Below are 20181 nucleotides of genomic sequence, written 5' to 3' on the forward strand. Positions count from 1 at the left end.
AAAGACAATCCCTATAGCTTCATTTCCAAAAGAGGGTAGAGGGATGAACTTTTAATGGCCAAAGAAAACTTAACAGCCAGGCAACTAATGGCCTGACAGTGGTAGCAGGTGATGCTACCATCCAGATCCCCAGAAAACAATAAAATAACTTCTACATCAATAAGAACTCCTAGCAATGGAAAAAGAAGATATGATTTCCTTACCTGATCCATTAAAAAACTTCTTGCCTTAAGTTAGCGAGGCTTGTTCAGTATTCCTGATGGGCAAACATGAAGCTGAAATTGCACGGGGAAAATGAAGTTATAACGAGTGAGAGGAAATGTTTGCAAAATTAGAAATCTGCAATTTTCATGTCAAACTAACCATGTTTCCACTCTTTCTACTCTGCAGTGTTGACACTTTCAGAAAGGTATGGTGAAACTTTAGAAAATTTTAAGTTGTCTCTCTATGCTTAGTCTCCTCTCTATACTTTATTCACTCATTAGCATTCATTCTTCTTGCTTCCGCCTGGCTTTTATGTTTTCTGAGATGTCTTTCTTTGCAGACTAGACAATCTGCAAAGGCGATAACGGAAATAAAGGACTCACCATTGCTGCTTCAGGTAGAGAAATTGAGCTTACAGATCGTGTGGAAAGCCAGAGCTCATGATGATTTCATCAGGCTGAGAAAAACAAGTGAAGACTGGAATGTTAAACAAATATTCATCGATATGAAGTCCTGCAAATAGGCAAAAAATCAATTTCACCAGTAAAAGACAGGAAAAGAAAACGTATCCTCATTAGCAGGAGGTGAAAATGATGTAGGAATATTAGTTGATGTTAAATGCAATATAGGTCACTTCTGTGACGTGTCTCTCATTCTCTCATGTAAGACTGAATTCTGTCTGGAGCAGGGGAGAGAAAAACATGATTTTGCTTCATGATGGTCAGACTGTACCTAGAGTACTCAGCAGGCATTGTGATCATCACATTTTTAAAAGTCTGACACAAGATAGGGGAGATTTTATGGAAGAATGAATAGAAGAGACTTCCCAAACAGGAACATTGTATTAGATAATGAGAAAACATAAACAGGGGAAGATGGGACATAGCCAGGAGACTGACAGCCATCCTCTAGTTTCCCATTCTTTCCAGACTTGTGAAATCACCAACCTCATGCTACGTAAAAGAATAGAACTGCTGGCCACAGTGACACGTATCTGTAATCCCAGTACTTGGGAGGCTGAGGCAGGAGGATTTCAGGTTTGATGCCGTCTTCAACAACATAGCAAGGTCCTCAGTAACTTAATGAGACATATTTCAAAATTAAAAGTAGAAAGAGTTGGGGGTGTAGCTCAGAAGGAGAATGTCCCTGAGTTCAATTCCCATAACTCCCCTCCACACACATACTAAAATGAATGCCAGGAGTGGGCAATCCTAAGTTTTAAAATTTCATTTTTTAAACTATTTGAATCTTTCCGCCCCAAAATTTATGAGTTTAAGAATAAAATTTTGCCATATGCTCCCTCCTATGTCTTAATTTTTTATTCATCAGGTTTTTTTATCATGGAAATGGGAATCAATAAGCTAATTTTAATGGTTTTTATATCACTTTGTAAAATATTTTAAGTGAACAAAATGGTATGTATAAGCCAAGAATTAATTAACACTGGCCTCTGCAGTGTTTATCTCTAGAAACTGTGGGAGACTCTGAGTCACCACTCTCAGAGGTGGCTGAGAAGGAGGGACAAAGGGAGAAGGCGCTCCACACTCTTTAGGCACATTGGAGCTTTTCAATTATTTATGCAGCTTAATCCCATAGAAAAAGCACGTTTTCCAAAGAGCACCCTCTGGTCCTCTGTGAGCCAGGACTGGCAGAAAGTAATATTGGAAAAATAGGAGTGAAGGTGTGCCAGAGGGAACTCGCCTGACCTTCCAGGAGATCCTTGGTATTAGAGCAGGCAGTTAGCTTAGCTAATAATAACTGTGCTGGGGACTTGTCATCTTCAAAGAACTTTAATTAATCCTCATAACACCCTGGTGGGCTGCAGAAGGTAAGTGTTATTATCTCCATTTCATATGAGGCAAAATGCAGGAACAAACAGAGAGCAGAAATGGCTTGCCTGAGATGGCAAATGGAAAGTTAAATTTAGCATGAAGGGATACCTTCGGCCACACATTCCTCCTGAAAAGTCCCTTTAGTAATTTATCTGGAGCAGGATGCATGTGGGGCCGCTGTTAAAGCTGCAGAGGGGACAGGTTTAGAGCTCAGTCAGACCAAAGTGTCTTACTGGTTACATAGGCAGTGGGAAAAAGATGAAGAGTGAGGGTAGAGGAAAATTGAACTGAGACATGGAGTTGCATAGAAAAGACAGGGAAAGGATGCCCTTCTGTTTTTCTCTGAGCATACAAAATTATTCTTCTCTGAGACTCTAGGCTAAATTACAACAAAACAAATAAAGCTAAGCAATATTATAACTTTAAAACCTTCAGGTCTATGTAAACAGAGACTGAGGAGGGTTGTTGAAGACTTCTTCAGAAGAGTGTATGAAAGACCTACTTCCAGTCAGAGATTTACTCTATTATCTACCAATACTTCTGGCCTGTGTAAGTTCAGCCTATGAATATTATAATAATCATTATATGAGGTTGTCAAACACTCCTAAATTCTTTTTTTTTTTTTACTTAGGAGAAGAAAAGACCTCTTCCTCTTGCTGTTGATGGTAATTGTCACCCTACCTGATTCATCAGTCATAAGATTAGAGTTTAGAGGGCCTAGAAGAACATCGAGCCTAATGTCTTTTTCTCAGATTTGCTAGGAAGGACTAGAGAAGACATATGATCTGCTTAAGGTCACCTGGAGAACCAGAAAAGGTATGATAACTAGAAAACAGGTGTTTTGCTTTCGTAGCCATTAGTACCAGAGGGATTTCTTAAGGCTGCCCCAGTGATTATTGTTCTAAAAGTCTGCACTGTGGAAAGCTTTGCAGGAGCCATTAAAAATAAAGACCCAAGGAAATGAGAACCAGGGAGATGGCTGGAACTTACCCTTGTTCTTTAACATAGTAGTACAGCTTTCAAGAGCTCCAACTGCCAAAACTAAGGTTTGCTTTCCTGATTGATGAAGTCACAGTGAAAAAAAAAAAAAAAAAGAAGAGAAAGAGAAGTGTGTTGTCTTGGATGCTCTCTTTAGGTTTCAGAATTATCTGATACAACTGTCATAGAACACATCTATAATTTCAGTATTTGGGAACCTGAGACAGGAGAATCACAGGTTCAAAACCAGCCTCAGAAATTTAGTGAGATCCTATTTCCAAATTAAAAAAAAAATCAAAATAGGGGTATTTCTCAGAGGTAAATGGCCCTGGGTTCAATCCCAAGTACTACACATACACAAAAAATTATTCTACCCAATAAATTTAATATGTGATTCATGGCAACTTGGTAGAGAAAGAACTGTGGGTGTATTTCCTTTGTGACTTCTATGAAATAGAATAAACTGTGTTAGAAGAATACCGTTAAAATTTCTAAAAGTAACATATTAAAATGCAAAGAAAATTTATCAGGGAAGACCTATCCAAATTAAAGGAGACATTTAAAATAAGACCTGACATGAGATGTGGAAAATATTCAGCAGCTCAGTGTACAAAGAAGAATTGTTCCCAGCTCACCTGAGATTATTTGATATGTGTGTTGGGAGCAGAAGCTTAAGGACACCAAGAAGAGAAATCACAGTAGTTTCATATTTAGACAGATTTGAGTTCTCGGGTTAAACAAAACAAACTTATTTATTATGAGTCCCAGGAAGAATGACAGCAGGCACAGAAAGGAGAGTAAAGATTGCAGTCACCAGGAGAAACTGAGTTAGGAAGAACAGAATCAGAAAGGATAGCATGTGTGTTTAGTGTCTGAGTCAACTGTTTGTTTTAGAATCACATGGGATGCTAAAAGATAAGTTTGTCTCAGTTGGCTGGTTGTTTTTCACACGCACATGCTTGTTTGGGGAGGAGGTGTCAGTTGCTGCCTCTGCCAATGAGCACACTCAGTGAAGTGGAAACCATTCCCACATGTCCCCATCCTCACATGAAACGTTCACTTCAGTGGCAGGTTACATCTCAGAGGTACTGGTGATAGAGATGAGACCTTTGGGGAGCACAAGATAACCATTTGTATGATGCCAAGGGCTCACAGACAACAAAAGAGATTCCTGCCCAAGAAACTTTATTATTTATTTATTTATTTATTTATTTATTTATTTATTGGTCATACTGGGGATGGAACCCTGCTACCTCTGGGCTACACTCCCAAAACTAATATATATAGCAATATATATAGCAATATATATAGCAATATATATAGCAATATAGATAATATATAAAATATATATATATAATATATAATATATATATATATCCCAATATATATTCCAATATATATATATATTGGAAACAGGGTCTCCTAAGCCAGCGAGACTGGCTTCGAACCTACATGATCCTCCTGTCTCCACCTGCCAAGCACAGGAATTACAAGTGTGCGCCACCATGCCTGGCTCCTAGGGAACTTTAATAAGGGTATTTTTCTGCCTTCAAAGAGTACTCACGCAAATGTTTAGGTTGTTTTGCCTACTAGAAGAGTCCAGGAAAAAACATTCAAGTGACAGCTTTGATAATTCCCCAGATATACACCCTTCCCCAGGCTCACTATTTTATGAAGAAATACCTTTTTGGAAGGCTGAAGATTTCTAAAATAAAATATGCATCACCACCCTCCCCAAACCAACATTTCTTTTTGCAAAGGAAATTAAAGTAAATCATAGAGTTTTAAACCAGTAGAGCTGGACTGAATAAAAAAAAAAAGAGTATTTCTCTTTTTAGTTTCTTGTTCCTATTTGCTATGACAGAATGCTTCAGTTTAGAGTGAGATTCATTGTCTCATGTGGGACACTGTGCTAGAAATGTCATCTTCCAAAAATTAGTCCCACACCCTGTGCATACCCACAAATCCCATTACTTGGCACAACTCTATTTATTCTTCAGATACTAGCCTTCTATGTGATGTAATTGTCCTTCTTTTTGTCTTCACAAAACATTTTGTTGATAAAGGTGCCATCAATGTCGATGAAGTGTATAAATGAACTGATGAACGAGTACAAGGACCTCTCCTAGTGTGAGGTGTGTCATCAGCTTCTTCACTGCTTTGAACCAATAAACTGAACCATACAACTTAGAGGAAAAAAGATTTATTTGCTCATGGTCCTGGAGATTTCAGAGGTTCAGTCCTTATTAGGTTAATATTGACGGGTCTCAGAACATGCCAGTGGGAGGCAGAGAAAGGGAGATAACAAGTGCTCTGCTTTCATATTATGGAGACAAGAGCAAGAAAGCAAACAAGGATATCAGATCTAAGAACACAAGACATTCCCCAAGCCCACACCCTCAGGGACCCAATCCTCCAGCCACACCCCACCTGCCTAGGGTGTCAGGTTACCACCTGACAAGCCCTTTACAATGGATGTATCTACTGATAATATTACAATCCTAAGATCATCTCTGAGCATTAATACATGGGCTTTTTCAGGAGATGGTTTATATCTAACCATAACCTGAAGGTAATGACTTTAGAATCAAAAGAACCTGCCTTGAATCCTGGCTTAACTCCATGGCAGCTCTATGTTCCTGAGTGAGCCTCTCACCTCTCAGAGTAGATGTGAGATTTAGGTATCATGCATTTAATACCCTCAGCACACTCCACTTAAAAAGAGACTCAATAAATGCTAGCTACTATTAGCTTACTATATTACAGTTAATTGTGCATGCAATTTTATCTTATAGGCAATGAGGAACCACTAAATGTGTCGAAATTAGGGAAAGAGGATAGAAATGAAGAACTGACAGGCAATCTAGATGAGCAATAAGCAACATTAAAATCGAACACTCGATTATTATAATCATCCTGGTGAGCTGAGACGAGGCTGTGTGAAATGCCCAGTGACTGGCTGTAGCTCTCCCCTAGATTCTTTGCCACTTTTGTGTTACTGGCTGATCCAGCCAATTGCTTTTTGATGCTGGGCATCTATTTACTCTTTTGTTTCCTGGGTCTGAGCAAAAAGATTCAGCAGCATCATATCACCTGAAGTTGTACAGTACTCTACTTTAAAAGAGTGGAGAAAGTCTCATCTCAAATCTCAGATTTTCCTTAATTTTTACTCTGATATTTGTAGTACAAGAAAAAAATAGACTTAAAATTATGCAGATGGTTTTTTGTTTTAGGTGTGAGATATATGGGACTGCTCTTTTGCAGTCAAGTTATCACAGTATTTTTCTACACAATCAGCGGACAAATTTAAATAGGGTATGGCTATGAAAGAGTTGCCTTACTCCTATTTGATAAGAAGTTTGGATAGGTAGAGATTTAAAAACAGGTATCAGAGTTAGATATGATGGGAAAAGCCTCAAACTGCAGGATGGGCATATAGGTAAGCTGTGCAGAAATATTACCATATTCTTCTTCACTAATATGTGAATTGAATAATTGGAGAAAGAACTGAACAATTGAAGAACTGGAGAAAGCCCCATTTGCCAGTAGCTTAAGGTCACTAGTCATGATGCTACTGGATCATCCTAAGATGGTCCTTTAGGAGCCCTACTCTTCAGAATTTGAACCTGAGATTAGAAGCTACACTTGTAGTGGGAAAGAAAAGCCCCTCCTGCTGTCCTCTAATCCTAGCTTGGGCACTGAGAATCCAGAGAGATATCGGGCAGGGCTCACAGCTTTTCCATCACTGATGATGTGCTGACACTGCTTAAATAAAATGAGCGCCCCCAAGACTCCATTACTCACTTCCAAAATCTCACTGACCTTTGCTGGCAATGGGATGTGGATCACAGGGAGCTGAAGTAACCCAATAACACAGGCATCTTAACCATTTTAGGAGAGTGAAAGGCATTTAACCCCCAAAGAAATGGCTGCAGCGTCTGTCTGAGAAAGAAATAAATTGGTTTTAACTTGCGCTGCTTGGTGCTTCGGAGAGAAATAAAAAGGCAAAATGAGAAGGCAAAATTGTTGAGCATCTCTCAGATCTACCTTTCTTTTGGGACTCCAGACACAAGAAACACCTGCATGGAGTAAATCTAATTACATTTGGGCACAACTCTGTAGTAAGTAGAAGGAAGAAGAAAGATTACAAGACTGTAATCTTCTTGGAGATGGAAGCTGAGAAGAAAAATCCAGTGAAGGATTATCAAGTTAGGTGCCCTGCTGTTAAACAGAGAAAAGTCACAAAGGTGATCCTGGCCTCTACAAGCCCAGTGTGTCTCTGGTATTGACAGAGTCTTTAGTGACAAAGTCCACAAGGCTGGAGGCAGCCTGTAGTGGTGTTGTTGCTAAGCAGGAGCTGGAGGTAGCTCAGCAGAGAGCCTGGGTCCAATCTGCCTGCAGTGACCACCTGCAAGAGGTTACAAGAGGCAACTTGAAAGACTGCAGTCAGAGCCTAACAATTCCTGGACTGGCCCCATAATGCTCTTTTCTATGCTGTTATAGCCACTTGATCTCCATCTACGTGCTTCAGTGTTTCTTGATGTCTGATTCCAATTTTGTTATTAGTCAGTGAAGATGGAGAAGCCCTGGATAGATGCTCAGGATGTAGCATCTGGCGTCATACTCTGGTCCTTCTTAGCTTGCACTGCAATTATAGAAGTTCAGTACTAATCTAGTTCTCAGGTCAGCTGTTCTTCTATATATAATATATATGTAATATATATTTATGTAATTATGATATGTTTATATTAAATATAATTAATATACAATCAGATATATTTGATATATAATTGATATATAACTATGATATAATGCTGTTATATATCATTATTGTATTCCATGTTTTAATATATATGCAAAACACATATCATGATTGTATATGTCTCACACTTTCAAGTAGAAATGTGTGTGTGTTGGCTCACATGCATTCAAATCAAACAGAGCTCACTCAAACAGCCTTTGGGGGATCCAAGCTCTGCTCCTTTCAGGACTAGATCACCTTCATCCTTATTTTCCAGAGTCTTTCTATACATTTGCAGAGATGCTAGAGGTAAAAGATCAGGCAAAGCTTGGAAGGGTGTTTTTTATGGATTAAGCTCCAGTGCTCATTTAAAATATGGCCAAACAATGCTTTAATGTTTATGCCTAGATTATGAAGGCTGCTATATACACTTCCCCGATGCTTTTCTCTCTCCCACCCCCCCCCCCGAGATAAACCCAGGGATGCTCAACCACTAAGCTATGTCTTCATCATTTTTATTCTCGAGACAGTCTTGCTTGCTAAGTTGCTGTGGTCGGCCTCAAACTTGTGGCAACTTGTATCTCTTATATTTAAAGACATTCTTTGATAATAACACAGCCGATATGAGGAAGACTTCTATGGATTGCCATAGTTTTTAGTCCTGCAAAATATTCTGTCTTGTGAAAAAGCAAGCATAATTAACATAAATGTTCTTACTGTAGCAACAGCTGGGAAGCTTTTCTCTCTTAATTAATTATTCTCTCTCTCTCTCTCTCTCTCTCTCTCTCTCTCTCTCTCTCTCTCCCTGCATAACATGAAAAAAGAAGTTCTTCCACCCTGTAATTTGGTGACACATCCTTGGAATAAAAGAAGCAATGCTTCAAAATAAGATTCCAAGTATTCTAGATTTGCAATTATACACATTAAAAGAATAATAGTTATTATTATTACTATTTGTTTAACAATTTATCTGTTGAGTCCTCTGTAAACATTTGTTACGGAACAAAAAAATGAATGAGTAAACATTAAATACAACATCACCAAATAAAAATAGAGTTGACTCAGGCTTCAATTTTGAGGTTAGACACCCTGTTCTTAGAGGTTTATTTTTTTTTTCTCTCAAACACTGACACCATCTCTTTGGGTTTTGTAATTTTCTTACCTGCATAAGAAGGGAAAGCTGTAAAAACTCTATGAATATTGTAAGGATCAGATCCTGTTTGAGCATTAAGAATCATCCACATTAAGGACCTGCTACATATTCATAGCCCTGTAGAGTACAGATAAAAATATGACTTTTGAAATTTTGATTTGTGATCATTTCTGAATCCATATGCACTCATTAAATGCCATTGAATACATTTTTAATAATGAGGAAGAATTTGACAAATGACCTGTCTGAGCTGAACAAAGAGATTTAATACAGCAGATCTCACACAGCGGAAAAAATACCTGGAGAGAGTTAAAACCCCATTTGTTAAAATATATTGTATTATGTTCAAACTGTCCATTTTAAGACTGGTTACTTATAATAATCTTTGACGTGGTGCCAAATAATTCTATCTTAGTGACTAAAGGGGCAATTTACCCCATATCTACAAAATAAATAGGTTTGATGCTAGTTTTGAGTGCACACATTTCTAACCATACTTTCATGGGAAAGGAAAGCATTTTTCTGTCACATTCAGCTCGGCCAAAGAATAAACATTCAACATTTTTTGTACTTATTATCTCTTTATTCTCCAAAGATTAAAATCAGTAGAGAAGTTGATAAAAATCACCTTCATATCAATTACAGAAAGGAAAGAGAAACCTTTAGTAATGATCAAGGGAAGAAAGAAACAAATCAATAATGATTGAAATATTTTTGTGTCAGACACAGTTACACACTAGGTCAGTAGATCTGTTGGCGATGGTGGAGCAGAGACAAGCATATATAATTAAGCCCCATTTTCAAGGAATTTATTTATTGATTAATTTTTATTGTGTTGATTACTACTCATTTGTTAATTATTTGAAAATCATACCCTGTTTTTTTCTTCTTCCATGAACAAGCCAGAACTTTTCATCTGTGTGCCTCCCAACTGATAATTACCTACAGAACACAAACTGTGTTTTGTTTATAATGCTTAGTTTATCATGTAATTAGGAAGGTACACTTGCAAAATAAAGTCACAGTGTGGTCCAAATCCAAATATAAGTGGCTTTTTTATTATCCAGTGCTTGAATTATCATCAATGATTCTAAGCTCCATTAGGGTGGCTAACCAAGTGTTATGTGTGAGGATAATTGTATTTCCACCAGTTTTGTCTTTTGGGAAATAGAAGAAAACCATATGAGTCTCAGTTATTTAAAGTTCATTTTTAGTAAATAGCAGATATAATTCCAAAATAATTGAAAACTGGTAAGATACAGAAGGCAACGTGGTAGATATGATGCATTTAAAAATAGAATTCTAGTCCTAGGTAGATTCTTAAAGATCTTATAGTCCACCTTGTCCTGTAGGTCAAAAATTCAGAAAAAAACATGTTAAATGACCTACCTAAAGTCACACAGCAGAGGACACCAGACACTCGGATCTTATTTCTTTACCCTTTTCTGTTCTTTTTTCTCTTTTTATCTTCCTTCTTTTCTTTTTTTTTTATTCATGGCTGATTATTCCTTTATTCCACTAAACCCAAAACTGGAAAAATATCATTCTGCTTTACCTATTCTTATTTTTGCAAGTTAAGTATCAAATACCAAGTGAAAATGGTGTTAGAGCTGGTAACATATTTCGTATTGGTGTGTTGTAATTATACCTGATAATGAAGTTTAGAGTGACAGGAACAGACATGCACTCAACACTTATGCTTCCCTGTGTATCCTACCCTGCTCCCTTCCCTCCCTATACAAAACATCGAAATTAGTATTGATTAATTTATATATAAGCATAGAATTATTTGAGTTGTTTTCTTCATCAAGTCTTCCCTGAAAATATTCAAAATGTAAAGTAGATACAGAGAGAAAATACTGAGCAAATATGGACCATTTTTCTCAAACTATGAAGACATTCACAAAATGATAGCCTTTACTCAAACATGGGCAAATAGAACATACTCCTTTATTTATTTTTAAGTATTTAATTAACAAGTAAAGATTTTATATGTTCAGGGTGTACATAGGATGATTGTATACCTGTATGTATGTATGCATTGTGTGATGATTATCTGAATAGATTGTTTTTCCTGCCATCTCTCTAGATTTTATAAGATTCAATTCCTTCTTGACAGAAACTAAAGTAAATATACTCTTTATCTTTAAAGGCATTTCTAGATGTCTTCCCTTCAACATTTTTCACTTGATACCCAGATAAGATGGAGAATAAGTAGTTGGGTACACAAGTCAATCTACTACCCAAGGGAAAATTTAAGGTTGAAAATAAAAATGTTAGAGTCACAAGAATATCCAAGGTATTTACATTAGAGGTCTGGATGAAGTTGGTTAGGAGAAAAATTCTTTAAATCAATGTCATCCATTCACTTTTTCTATTTCCTTCACTACTTTTCATTTAAAAAATATGAAATATTTCAAACATATAGAGAACTACAGAAAATAATATACATCTCAGTAACGTCTACCTAGATTTTGAAAAGATAATGACACATTGCTGTATTTCCTCATTTGTCTTTTTATTTGAGGAATTTTAATTATTAAACATGTTGCTAAAGACCTTTACTACTATTCTTCCCCTCCTCTCTCTAGAGACAACCATTTTTATAAAAACTTGATGTGTTTATATCTTTCCAAAGATGATGTTTTTAACTTTTATTTTTGTGTACATATGCATCTATAAAACTTAAAATACTGAACCATATTTAAGCATATGCATAAATGGTATCATACTTTGCAATTATTTGGCAACTCCTTTCACTCAAAATTTTTATTTTAAAATTTTTCCAAGGTGCTAAAGACTCCTTGTATTGTACTTGCTATGTATATTATGTCACTGTTTGAATAAACTCAGTTATGCCCATTCCCCATGAATGGACGCAGTCAATCTCTCTACAGTCTCTATTATTACTGCACTTCAGTGAACACCCTTGTGCATACAGACTAGTTTCTCCAGGACGGCTACTACGTAAAATACCCAGGTCACAAAGATCGGCATCTTCTGTTCTCTACTTCCCCAATTGCTTCTCCCCCTAAATTTTTTATCTGATTTACAAGATACTATGAAGTCTAAGAGCACCCCTGATTCTTCATATCCTCAACATTGCTTAGTGTTTTTTTGTCTGCCTAATTTTTGATAATATGTTTGTTGCATTTGAAATTTGAAATAATATTTTGGTGTGGTCCTCTTCTCTTTTCTCACTTTACTTGGGGTTTTGATCTCACTGCTTCACTAAGTTTTCCACTTCCAGCCGTTAATGACCTCCATGTCATCAAGCACATAGATGACTCTGGATCATCAGCTGCCTCTACACAGCAACAGCATCCAACCCCCTGGGCTGCTCAGTCTGAAATACTCACCTCTCAGTTATCTCAAGAGTGTTCACACCATAATTCCATGAAGCTCCTCTTGGTCTCTTTCCTCACCATCTTTGCCTATTTAACAAGATCTGGCATGGTTCTTTATTGCTTTTCTAATTTATTTATTTATTTATTTATTTATTTATTTATTGGTAGTACTGGGGTTCCTGGAAACCCTTTTACTTCCAGGCTACACTCCCACACCTATTTTTATGCTTTTTTATTTGGAAACAGGGTCTCATAAGCCAGTGCAGCTAGCTTCGAACCTCCTGTCTCAGCCTCCCAAGCGTGGGAATTACAAGCATGCACCACTACGCCCGGCTTCTAATTCTTTTAAATGAATATTAGTGCAGGAAATAAAGTAGCAAATTTAGAGAATTGATTTAGAACACTTTCACCTTATCTGCTCAACCAGACCTCTAAATTCAGGTATCATTGATCTGTTACTCCATCATTTTTATTTCCAACTCTAAATCCTCCCCTGAGTGTTTGACTAGTATGTATACACAGTTATCTAATTGATATCACCACCGTGGTATCCAGTGAACAACCCACACTTGCCCAGATGAGTTTTTGATTCCTCATTGTTATTCTCAACAAAGTTTGTTCCTTCTGTCTTCCTTCCTCTATATGACCAATTCAACTATTTTCTATCATTTCTTCAAACTTGAACTAATACTTTCTCATGACTTTGAATACCAGCTTTATGATGTGGGCTACCATTGGGCTTGCTCTTCAACTCTGTTCTGGGCTTCTAAGTTCTGTGAGAGGTCTCTACTTTGTTGTATCATAAGCACTTCAAACTCAACTGTAAAAAATATAATCCTTTATGTCCAATTACTCCATACCTTGATTTCCCCCAAAATCTCTTTCCTTCAAAAAATGGTACATTATTGCCTATAGGTTAACAAATTCAGAAGCCTTGGTGTCAGATTCTTTATTTGTTTATTGACCCTTTGTATCCAAATCAAACTTGGGTATTTTCTTGTTAGAGTTTCCCTTTACAATACATTTTTCATCATTCCACTTCATTCTTTGGTTTTTGCCTCCTCTCCAGTTCAGGTTTTCTACAATCTTTAGATTATAACACAACTTGCACAATTCCATAGTTGCCCATTCCTTTATAGCAGCCACAGTAGGAATTATAATGAAAATCAGATTATGATCTTGTCCTGCTTGGACTTGTCCAGTGACTTCCTATTTCACTTATGGCACTTGGTTGAAATCTAAAATCTTTACAGCCCTAATGTTTGTCACTTTCTCCAACCTTGTGAAACTCTTCTCTCTCTCTATTTCTGTGCTTCATTCCCCCTGGCCTCCTGACAATTCCTCAAGCATGCTTTTTTTTTTTTTCATTAAAAGCAATATTTATTGCTTTTCATTTTTATATTTTTCTCATAATTTTATTATTTTCCTTTAAGACAATAAATGTTACCATTTAAACATTACTTCGCCAAAGAAACTTATTTGAATCACAATATGTAAAGAAGGGTTGTGTTCTTATTTAACCTTCCACTGTTGTAGCTGATTTTTTTTTTCTTTTTTTCTTTTAGAAAACCAGATTTTCCAGGCGTGGTGGTGCATGCTTGTAATCCCCGTACTTGGGAACCGGAGACAGGAGGATCACACTGGTTCAAAGCCAGCCTTGCTGGTTTAAGAGACCCTGTTTCCAAATAAAAATATAAAATAGGTCTGGGAGTGTAGCCCAGAGGTAGAAGGGTTTCCAGGAACCCCAGTACCACAAAAAAAAAAAAGAAAACCAGATTCAAATAACCTGATGAGGCTTTACTTACTCAAGAAGTGCCATTCTAGGATAGTGAGAGTGAGAGAATAGAAATGTGAAGCAGGGAAGGAAAAGATGCCGACAGGAGATGTGTTCTCGTGCCAGCCACTGTGCCCCTGCCGTGCCAGTGAGGAGACATAACAAGCTTGTCTGTAGCTGTCAGCAACAGAAAACACTCAGAACTGGCCTGGCACTCAAAGGGTAAAAGAAGTGGGGTTCCTGCCCTGGTTACTCTCACCCCCCCTTCAATATTTACATCACAGAGAAGTTAACTCTCTCTGCACCTGTGGTCTTAGCTTTGGACCATCTTGACATTAACTCACAAATCCGAACCTACGTCTTGCCTTTTGGAATTTAACCTGAGTTCTGGAAGTGGCAACAAAAACCAGAGACCCAAGACATGTTCCTGTAGGCTTCAGAAGATAGAGCCACATAAACCCACATGACATCTGTGTGTGGGGGCATTTTGTGTCATAAGTACTGAGCGTGCAAGAGTCAGGTAAAACCAAAAGACTTAGAAGAAGTACTTAAACCATGTCATACAGCTTACTGTTTCTATTTCAGGCACTTATTAAAGATTGTAAGTAGTTGGAAGTAGCTGTTATCCTCACAAGGTTTAACTGAAGGGAGAGGAAAGGATAAGGGAACTGAGGAGGGTCGGAGAAGCACTTGGAATTAGAAAGAGTTGTAAGTAGTTACTGTGCTTCAAGCTGTAAAAGCAAAGGGAGGGAAGAGTGATTTCAAAAATTTGTGAAAGCTGGAGCAACACCAAGCCATCTAACAAGTGCAAAGGATCTAAGAGAACAGGAGTTACCAAAGTCTTGTAAAGGCAAGAAAGGAATCAGAGGGGTGATGAATACTCATTCTCTCCTGCAACCAAGAAATCTCTCAGTATATCCTATTATCCAAAATCTAACCAGAAGCTAGAGAGTAAGGGAGATTAGATCCAGTGGTGTTATGGTTTGAATATGAACTGTTCCCCAAAAACTCGTTTGTTGAAGGTTTAGAGCTCAGTGCAGCAATCTTCAGACATGGGACTGTGGGGAAGTGATTGGATCATGAGGGCTTTGAGCTTATCAATGGAATAATCCATTGATAGCTAAATAAACTACTGAAAGTGGAAACTGTAGGAGATGGAGCATGGCTTGTAGGTAGGTCACTGTGGACATGTCCTGGAAGGATATTTCTTATCTCCATTTTCACATATTCTTGTTCTTTCTCCTGTCCTATCCTATCCTATCCTATTCTCCCTTTTCCTCTACTTTCCTCTTCTCAGCTGCCATAAGCTGAGCAGCTTCCACCCACCATGGCCTTTGACTATCATATTCTACTTTGCCTCAGGCACAAAGAAATAGCATCAGGTGGCCATGATTAAAATTCTGAAATTTTGAGCCACAAATAAATCTTTCCTCCTCTAAGCTGTGCCTAGCAAGTATTTTGGACTCAGTGATGAAAAACTAACACAGATAGTTTGTAGATGTTAGAGACAAAGTGGGACAAGAAAGAGTTGGAAAATGGATTTGGGGATGGAATGCTAGCTAACAGAAGTTATCCAGTACAGGAGCCCAGACTTAGTAAGTAGTGTTCCATTATTATCCACTTACTGTGATGTCACTTCACTTGATGAAGAACCAGTGGACTCATGATGCAGGCTTTCCTCATTCAGTCATTTCATTTACAGAAACTATAAAATGTTGAAATTATATAACATTTGCATTTAATAACAGAGTACCTACAATATATGCAAAAAAGAATGTGGGAGTATCACTTCTTCAAGTGTCAGGTATAGAAATAAAAAAATTAGACTTTGAATATATAAATTTAACAGTTTTATCTATACAAATTTTATGCTTTATTGTAAATTTCATTGAACATATATGTGTATATATGTGCATGGCTACATATAACATATATATACATATACATATGTATATATAGTATATATACAAGCATGCATACATGTACACTATTTATAGAGAAGACATGGAAGTATTCATTTATATACCTGCCTACCACAACTTTGAGAAATAAGACATCACCCTACCTCTAAAATCTCTGCCTTATTACTTGACTTTTATTTTCACTTAAATATTCAAACTATCTGGAAGTAATTTTTATACATGAAATGAGGAAAGAGGGCTTTTTCTTAAGAATACCTAATTGTCACAAGTACTAAATAGGCCATAATTCTTTCATTTATCTGTAATGTCAACTCTCATATATTGTATTTTCATTTGGTCAGTGTGCCTAAGCGTCTATTAATCCTACATTGTCTTGATTTCAATAGTTTTAAAGTAATCTTTGCTATTGGGGGGAGAGACTCTTCCTGATTCTTTTATTTCAGGAATTCCTTAGCAACATTGGCTCTTATCCATTCATATTAATTTTATAATCAGCTTTCCAATCCCATCAAATAATTTTGAGAGATTTTTTCAAGTCATTGTATTTTGGGGAAAATTGATATCACTAAATCACCTATTATGAGTGATGTCTGAGTCTCCATTTATTCAGATATTCTTTAATGTCTTCCCATTGTGTGTGATTTCCACAAAAATCTTATACTGCTTTTGATAATCACTTTTTCTTGAAAGCTTATGTTTTATGCTATACCATTTCCCCTTAAAATAATAAATTCCCACTGTTAACCTTTTAGCATTGATAATTTCAATACATTTGCCTATTCTTTATGGTAGGTTTTTTATTTAGGTTTTTTATTTATTTTATTTATAAATAATTATAGTTTTCTTTCTTCCATTCTAATCATTTTCATATGTTTTTCTTTTTTCTTTATTCCAATACTGAAGATGGAACCCTTGGGCATTCTACCTTCAAGCTTCACCTACAGCCCTATTTTATTTTTTATTTTTATTTTTTTATTTTTGGTACTGGGCTTCCTGGAAGCCCTTCTACCTCCGGGCTACACTCCCAGAGGTATTTTATACTTTTTTATTTGGAAACGGTCTTTTAAACCAGTGCGGCTGGCTTCAAACCTGCATGATCCTCCTGTCTCTGCCTCCCAAGCTTGGGGATTATAAGCATGCGCCACCAAGCCCAGCACTACAGCCCTAATTTTTATTCTTTATGTTGAAACAGGGTTTCGCTGAGTTGTAAAGGGCCTCACTAAATAGCTGAGGCTGTCTGCGAACCGCGATCCTCCTGTCTCAGCCTCATAAATGCTGGGATTACAAGCATGCGCCACCATGTTTGACTTCTTTTTTTTCTTGAACTGTACAGATCTTCATATATAATGCTGTTTATATGGAATGACGGATATTCTTGATTTTAAAGGAAATATTGCTACTCACTAATTTTCAACATTTAATTTACTTCCTAAATTTTCTAAACCAATTGAGTTAATGAGTTGGTAAGTAGAAATAAAGGTAAAGAGATGATCATTCAGAAGAAGCTTCTGACCAGGGCATAGTGATGTATGCCTGCAATTTCAGTACTTGAGTACTTTAGACAGGAAAATAAAAAAAATTGAGGCCAGCCTTGGTAACTTAGTAAGAACCTCAGCAATGCAGCAAGATCCTGTTAAAAAATAAGCAAAAAAATCTTGGGGGTGTATCTTGGAGGTAGAATTCCCCTGGGTTCAACCTCTAGTACCAAAAAGAGAAAAAAATAAGAACCTTCTGTCACAAATCAACCATTTGGACCTAGCCCGGTGGAATCCCTGTTCACCCCAGTCACATTTACTGAAGCAGCTTCTGAGTTTGATGCTTATACAGCCCAAATTGCCAGAAAAGTTAGCCAGCTTTAGCCCTGTTCCTTCTAGCTTTCAGCCAAATATGTTAGGTAAGTGAGACACAGAGGGGTTGACCAGAGAGAAAGAAAGAGAGGGGGAGAGGGAGGGAGAGAGATTGCAGTTGCCATCAATCTGTAGATTGGTAAGGAAAAAAAAACATTCTGTAAAAGCATATCAGTTATTTCAATAATTGGTAGTGACTTGGGAAAGAAAAGTGGATATGCAGAAAAGGAAGAGGAGGCAGTGAAGAAAGCAAAAACTGAGGAAGCAGTCAGTTAATATATCTATCGGGGTTTTTTCAACTATTCTCTTTCCATGATATATTCTAAAGTTCTAATTTAAAAAATATGCTTCGATTTTGTCCATACCTCCAACTATGCACTAAGTAGTGCTCTTCATCTTCAGTCCTATGACTTGGGAAGAACCTGGCAGACTCCATCTGGGAACAAGAATGATCATCTGCCAGGCCAACAAGCAATCAAAGAACAACAAGACCCATTTTGGCCCCTAAAAAAAATCTTACAGAAACAAAAAAAAAAAAACTTCTTTACTCAGCATTTTCAATGACTAAATGTTCCCACTGTATGAATTTTCTATGTAGCTGAGGCTTAATAATTCAAATATATCAAAAATATATATCAAATCATTTTGATAAAAATCTTTCTAAAATGGATGGTGAACTTATTTTCCTTACTAAACAGAATATTCTTGACATAAGCTAATTTTTTCTTGATGACTCAGGGCCATTGGTATGGCTCAAATAAAGGGATACCCTGAGGGGTGACTGTGGTACTAAGGACTATGTGGACAGCACTTACTGGACGTAGGCTGCTAGGCATTTCCAGTTAGCATACCTTTTCTCTCTTCTTGTTCTGACATCTGTCACTTTTCAGTGTGCCTGCTTCTAACAGCCCCCTACTTTTCTGTTTCTAATTTATTATCTTCTGGAACCATAGAAGAAATGGTGGTTGCCAGGGGAAACCAGGAAGGTTATAAAATTGCAACCTTGAATATCCCTGGCTCTGACCTAACATGGGTTGCATCCTTTGCCTGCAGAATGGGAAAGAGTACAGGCATTGGATAATGTATTTCTTGGGATACAGAGGTTGGATCAAGGTACTTATAACATTTTGCTTTTGAAATTTTAACAAAAGAAAAAGGACTTTATTTGTTACAGAGGTTTGGAAATCCTTGAATCATTGTTCGGGGTAAACAATTTGGGATCCTTTCCTTTATGAAGTGTTGGAAAGGCTCAAACTATCTTAAACAGTGATTGTCCTAGGCTGGAACCCATATTATGTATAAATCAACTAAATAGGCCCATAAGCATTTGATCATGGTTCTAAAGAATGATTTAGTCAACATCAGGCTAGAAATGTTTCTTGAGGTCAACAATCCTCTTACAGGTATCTGTAGTTGCTTGTATTTAAAATAACCGTTTAGTGTGATAGCTTTTTGATCTCATTAGATGTCTGGAAATCTAAAAGAAATGCTAATTAATTCTTTTAAAATAATTGCAGAAGGTAGGCCATCAGAACTTGGGGACAGGAAATAATCTCAAAGGGCCATTTTCAATTAATTAAATTAACTAACGTAGGTATTTATTTATTGCTAATAATCTATTAGTATTAATATAGAGATATTTTCTTGAGTTAATTCTGAAATTCACCAACTATGAAGATCTGACAAACAAAATTTGCCTAAAATATGCAGAAAATAAAATATAGTCATTTAGTTATTCTTTCTTTCATTCTCTTTTTATTATTTTTTTATTGGTGCATTGTAGTTATACACCTTTATGGGGTACAAGATGGTAGAGGCATACATACATACACACATTACTCATTTAGTCCTTACCCAATTCTCTCCCCATTCTCTCCTCATCCCTCCTCATGTTTGGCTTACTGATTGACTTTGATATGTTTATTAATGTATGCTATGTACATTAGAGAGTTTCCTTTTTTCCTCTCTCATTCCCCTCAGTTAGGTCATCTTATTTGCTCATCTATGGTTTCTCCTTCTTCATCTATAGTTCCTCCTATGACCCTTTTTTCTCCATAGTTTTCACATGTTATGGAGAGCATCTCAGTTTTTACTTTTTGTGACTGACTAATCTCACTTAACATAATGTTCTTCAGTTCCATTCATTTCTCAGCAAATGATGTAATTTTGTTCTTTATGCTGAGTAAAATTGTGTTTTGTACATATCCTATGGATTTGTAATCCATTCATCTGTTGATGGACATCTTGGCTGATTCCATAGTTTGACAATTGTGAATTGTACAGCTATGAACATAAATATGTATGCAATAGTTTGGTAGTCTGGTTTTCATTCTTTTGGGTAGATACCAAGAAAGTGGTATTACTGGATCATATTGTTCCCATT

Source organism: Muscardinus avellanarius, assembly GCF_963383645.1.
Source record: "Muscardinus avellanarius genome assembly, chromosome: 1".
NCBI lineage: Eukaryota > Metazoa > Chordata > Mammalia > Rodentia > Gliridae > Muscardinus > Muscardinus avellanarius.